Genomic DNA, 6,498 nt, shown 5'->3' with positions numbered 1-6,498 from the left:
CAATACCATCCTGTTTTGATTACTGTCACTTTGTAGTATAATTTGAAGTCAGGCAGAGTGATGCGTCCAGCCTCATTCTTTTTTTCTCAGGATAGCTTTGGCAATTTGGGGTCTTTAGTGCTTCCATACAAATCTGATGATTTCTTGTTCTATTTCTTTAAAAAATGCCGATGGGATTTTGATGGGGTTTGCATTAAATCTTTATAATGCTTTAGGTAATCTGGTCATTTTAACTATGTTGATTCTTCCAATCCAGGGACACGGAATATCTTTCCATTTCTTTGTATCTTCTTCGATTTCTTTTAATAAGGTCTTATAGTTTTCATTATACAGGTCCTTCACATGTTTCGTTAGATTTATTCCTAGGTATTTTATTCTTTTTGTTGCAATTGCAAAAGGAATTATTTTTTCCACTTCTTTTTCTGACACTTCACTATTAGAGTATAGGAACGCTATGGATTTTTGAACGTTGATTTTGTATCCAGAGACTCTACTGTATTTGCTTATTGTTTCTAGTAGCATTCTTGTGGAGTCTTTAGTGTTTTCTATATAGAGAATCATGTCATCCACAAATAGTAACAGTTTGACTTCTTCATTTCCTATTTGGATGCCTTTTATATCTTTCTCTTGCCTGATTGCACTTGCTAGGACCTCCAATGTTATGAAATATAGTGTCTTTTCATTGGCTGAATTATGGCAGTCTCCTATTGGTTGAGCTGTTAATGGGTAAGAAAATATCTTCCTTCTCCTGAGGTAGTAATGTAATATCACTTCCTGTTGAAGATGCAAGTTAAGTCTCCTCCTGTTGGGGTCAGCAGTATGTTGGATGACACAGCGTGTGAGAATTCTCTTTTCTAGCCTCCTGATTCCATTGGAAATGAGGTTTCTGTTTATTAATTTTCACACAATTCACCCTTGGATTAGAGCTCGCTCTATTAAGTGGGGAGAGCAGGAAGGGAATCTCAGGCTAGGGGATGGCTGGATGACCTTTATACTTCATGTTGATAATCCCAGGACCAAGGCTCCAAGACAGAATGGGGTCAATGCTGGTAAAGAAAAAGCTCAAGGGAAATACAACGTCATGTTCGGACTTCAGCGTCTCCAGCCAAGGAGGTGGAGGGAAGACACCTGCTAAGCAGAGCCCAGCCCTCAGTATTGCCCATCTCCCAGGAGTCTTCTCCCAGGCTTTCCCTTTCCTTCTCCCAACATTCTTCAGGTTGTTATGGTTGTTCTGCCTGGGTGATGCTGGATGCGACATTTCAAAGAAGGGTTTGTAGAGGAAGCTGACTATGGCATAAAGTTTTCTTCAGGCAGACTAAGAATATTGTGTAAAGTTGAGTGGCTGTCTTTTGATGTACACCGGTCTCCAGAGGGTTCTTTTGACAGGAGTTTAATGAGGAATGTTTGGAAGATTGTCACGGGAGACCTGGGACATCCCAATCAGTTTCCTACATTGATCAATGGTTAAACCTTGTTCAGAACGCCCCTCCGTGGCTCCGCCGGTGTGCTCTTTCTCTAGGGGCGTGAGTCTTAGTTGTGGGCACCCCAAAACATATGGCAACTGAATCTCCAAGACAGCCCAGTCCCTCAGTCCTTCAATCTCCAGCAGAGGACAGTGACCTTCCCCCACCCTATAATCCAGGACAACAGAGGCCAAATAGCACCGCCTCACCTCCTCGGACTTGGGCAGGTAACCCCAATGGGCCTCCTGCTCCCACTCCGGGCGGGGCACCAGCTGATACCACCACCCCGGCCATCCACCCCTTGCGAGAAGCACCACCCCAGGGACATCACACAGACAGGTCCTTTATGGTTTATGTGCCTTTCTCAACTAGTGACCTGTACAACTGGAAGGCACAGAATCCGCCTTTCTCTGAGAAACCCCAGGGATTAATGGGACTCTTAGAAAGTGTCTTTCAGACTCACTGCCCCACCTGGGACGATTGCCAAAGCTTTTAATTACCCCCTTCACCACGGAAGAACGCGGACGCATTTGGACTGAAACACAAAGGATAGCCGTGGGAGGGAGGAGAGTTGAGGAAGCAGGGGAACAGATTGAGGAGGAATTTCCCTCCACCCGCCCAGTCTGGGGACACAATTCTTAGGCAGGGAGAACGGTATTAGATCAGTACCACCAGATTCTAATTGGGGGAATTAGGATGGCTGCTCGTCAACCAACTAACCTTTCTAAGGTAACTGAAGTTATACAGGGACCTCAGGAATCCCCTGGACTGTTTCTTGAATGAGGCGTACCAGGTATACACCCCCATTGATCCTGAGGCCCCTGAGAACCAGAGGGCAATTAATATAGCCTTTGCTACTCAAGCAGCCCCTGATATCCAGCAAAAATTAGAAGGTTTTGCAGGGATGAACCTGTCCCAACTTGTTGAGATAGCCCAGAAGGTGTTCAACAACAGGGAGGCACCGGATGACCCCAAACGTATGGCTAAAATCCAAAGCTACTGTCATCAACCCAGCCAATCTGTTGCCAGACCCAGACCCCAAGACCCCCGTTCATGACTGCACAGATTTCACTGACATTGTGTGTTACTCACGGCCAGACCTCAAAGACTCCCCTCTGCCTGAGGCCGATGAGGTTCTGTTCATGGACGGGAGCAGCTTCATGCAGGAAGGAAGGAGGTATGCTGAGGCAGCAGTCGTAACTCTAACTGGCACCATCTGGTCCCAAGTTCTTCCCCATGGGACTTCTGCTAAAAAGGCAGAACTCATTGCCCTCACTGAGGCACTAAGCTGGGGAGAGGATAAGGTAGTCACAATATATACTGACAGCCGATACGCCTTTGCCACTGCACATGTACACAGAGCCATCTACAAGGAAAGAGGGCTTCTGACTTCAGCTGGGAAGGACATCAAGAACAAGGGGGAGATTTTAGCCTTACTTGAAGCCATATAGATGCCTAAGGCTCTTGCTATTGTTCTTTGTAAAGGGCATCAAAAAGGGAATAGTCCTGAGGCTGAGGGAAACCGAGGAGCCAATGCAGAGACAAGAACAGCGGCCACAAGGCCAGTGGGGCCCCACCACATCTACTGACTGTTGTCCCTTACCCAGAACTGCCTCCGTCTCTGACCTATATGGTGGAAGAGAACATATATTTTCAAGATAAGGGAGCCACTAGGAACCAACAGGGGTGGTGGATGACCCCAGATGGAAAAATTAGGCTCTCACGACCCTTGGAAGGATGCTCCTCCACCAGGTACACCAGACCACACACCTAGGGCGAACTAAGATGCTCCAAGCTTTAGACGCCTACTTTCACTTGTTAGAAGGGAGAACTGCAGAGGAGATTGCCTCACGATGCCCGGCTTGTGCCCAAGTTAATCCAAAGAAGGGGAAGATAGAAGAACCTAGGCATAGGGAAAGAGAAACTTATCCGGGGGACCACGGGAAGTAGATTTCACTGAGATAACCCCGACTGTGGGGGGCTACAAATATTTACTTGTTTTTATAGACACTTTTTTCAGGATGGGTGGAGGCCTTCCCTACCAGAAAAGAGACTGCCTTAGTAGTTACTAAGAAACTACTACAAGAAATTCTCCCTCAATTTGGTCTCCCTGGAACTTTAGGGTCAGATGACAATTGGCTAGCTACCTAAATTTGCAGTGGAAACTCCTCTGCGCCTACCGGCTCCAAAGTTCGGTCCAAGTAGAGCGAATGAATCAGACTCTAAAAGAGACATTAGTCAAGTTAGGATTAGAAACTGGTGGGACCTGGGTGGAACTTCTCCCTTTCGCTCTTCTCTGAGCCAGGTGTACTCCATATATTAATGGATTCACCCCATTTGAAATTTTCTTTGGAAAACCTCCACCTTTAGTACCTAGAATAGAAGATGAGAAAAAGGCAGAATTACGTAACCTTGTCTTACGTAAATCTTTACAGGCCCTTCAAAGTGTACAGAAGGAGATTTAGTCCCAGGTTCGTGCTGCCCACTCAGCACTGGGGGACAGACTTCCCCATCAGTTTCAGCCTGGGGACTCTGTGTGGATCCGGAAGTTCACTTCCAAGGGACTAGAACCCAAATGGAAAGGACCCTTCACTGTCTACCTGGCAACGCCCACTGCAGTTAAAGTAGACGGCATCCCATCATGGATTCATCACTCCCACGTGAAGGCAGCACGAGAGTGGACAGCTCAGGAAGACGGACCCTTAAGACTAAGACTCAAGCACACATAAGTCTAACCCTCTGTTTCTTGCTTTGTCCTCTTTAGCCCAGATATTCGACCAGCCACAATCAAAACCAGAAAGAGCATTAATAACTTTGCTAACGACAATACACAAGGTCTTAAATAAGACCACCCCAGACATAGGACAAGATTGTTGGTTGTGCCTAAACCCAAAACCCCCTTACTATAACTCACTGATTTCTGGTGGTCCATGTGTCTATCGGGGGCTGGCAGCTACAACTATAGGAAACGCACTCTTTATTTAGCCAGCTGGGTCTGCCAGGGGTACACAGACCCCAAATTAAACAGCCCTGAAATGTAGAGGTACAGAGTTTTTAAGCCCTAAACCCCATTCTTCATCCTGTTTGAACACACAAGTCTATTTTTCTTCTTTTTACTAACTGTCAACCCACAGGTTGGTTGTGCAAGTGAGGGGTACAGAAGCAGAAAGCTTATTGTTAGAGTGTTATGTTCCCATGGGCGATAGCCAAGCAGTAATTTTCTAGCCAGCACAATATGATATCTGATCTAACTGCGATTTCATCCTTTCTCAGAAACATAATCTTAATCAACTAGTATGGAACTTTCTGATGTAGCACCACAAAGTAATTTGTCACATAGGTCCTCTACCATGGCCACAGCAAGAAGAGGCAATCTACGTACTAAAAACCCTTTCCTTTCTCTCTTCCCCCTAAGAAAAGATGTTCTATTCTCTGCCCATTTTGAAATCAAATTGTTTTTATTTGTTCTTTTTTCTATTGGGTTGCAGGAGTTCCTTATTTATTTTGGATATTAACTCCTTATCAGATATATGATTTGCAGATATTTTTTTCCCATTCTGTATGTTGTCTTTTTATTTTGTTGATCGTTTTTTTTGCTGTACAGAAGTGTTTTTGTTTGTTGTAGTTCCACTCCTTTTTACTTTTATTGCTTGTGTTTTGGTGTCATATCCAAAAAATTGTTGCCGAGTTCAATGTCAAAGAATTTTCCCCTGCTTTTTTCTAGGAGTTTTTTGGTTTCATGTCTTACATTTAAGTCTTTAATCCATTTTGAATTAATTTTTTTTTGTGAAAATAGGGTTCAATTTCCTTCTTTATTAATTATAATTATCCCAGAATAATTAATTATAAATTATCCCAGAATAATTTATCAAAGAGACTGTCCTTTCCCCATTCAGTATTCTTGTGTCTTTAGTTTCCTCATTTGAAATATGGGCATAATAATTGTACATACCTCACTAGGTTGTTGTGTGAGGATCATGAGTGTATGTGTGTGTATGTTTTATTCTTTGAACAGTGTCTGGCACAAACTTAGTTCTATATTACTGTTTATTATGGTATAGCAAGCTAAGGAGTTTTGCCTTTATCCTTTGAGTGAAAGGGAGCCATGGACCAGTTCCAACAAAGGCATGGCATGATCTGAAAGCAATCTCCTTCTTTACCTAAGATCAGGTTGAAATCTGACAATCAGATAAAATCACTAGAAAAACAGAGTGCTAAATATTGCAGTGAGGTCTGAGAAGGAGGAAAGGTAAAAGGCCTTGGGAATTAATTGTCTGCTAGGTCCTTAGCTCTTAGCTTCTAGAAAATTATGAGAACAGAAGGTGAAGTGTGAGGGGTTGGAGAACACATGAGTGACTAGAAAATAAGGGCTCTGTACATATGCTCTTTGAATATTTTGGTTGTACAGGTTAAGAGGTGGTCATTTAAGGGGTGGCTGTATAGTATGGTCTTAGAGAGGAGTAAAGACAAGAAACAGCACAGAGAACAATATAGAGACTTTTAGAGCAGATATACCCTTACTGGACCTGGAACCCTCAGAAATGATAGGCAAAATGTTGGTTATAAATTAGAGTATCCAGGCCATTGGTTTGGAAATAAGGGGAATGGAAGTTGAACTGACTTGGATTTTGGCGCGGAGGCAAGATGTGAACACAGGAGAGCCAGATGAATATGAAGATGGAAAATGGAGAATGTTGAAAAATATTTGAAACAGTTGTTTTTGGGAAAACATAGGAGTCAAATAGAGGCAAACAGAAGGTTTGCCCTTATAACAGTGAAAGTCCAGCTGACACAGGGTATCATTAATTTGTTGTAGAAATAACTAATTTGTTTTCTGACTTTTCGCTAGTGCCACTTGGCAGCTGGCAACCAGAGAATGTGTCTGGTAAAGGCTTTGGGGTTCCAGTAAAGCACCCCTCAAGTGGCCGAGTGTAGGACCCAGGCTGAATAAGGAGGTAAACAAAGACACGAGAGGACTGCTGTAATAGAGAGAGGCTGAGGAAAGGGAAGGCACAGTAGGGAAAAAAAAAAAAAA

The sequence above is a fragment of the Pteropus vampyrus genome, unplaced genomic scaffold, assembly GCF_000151845.1.
Source record: "Pteropus vampyrus isolate Shadow unplaced genomic scaffold, Pvam_2.0 Scaffold276, whole genome shotgun sequence".
NCBI classification, from domain to species: Eukaryota; Metazoa; Chordata; class Mammalia; order Chiroptera; family Pteropodidae; genus Pteropus; species Pteropus vampyrus.
Note: the sequence above shows the minus strand (reverse complement) of the source record.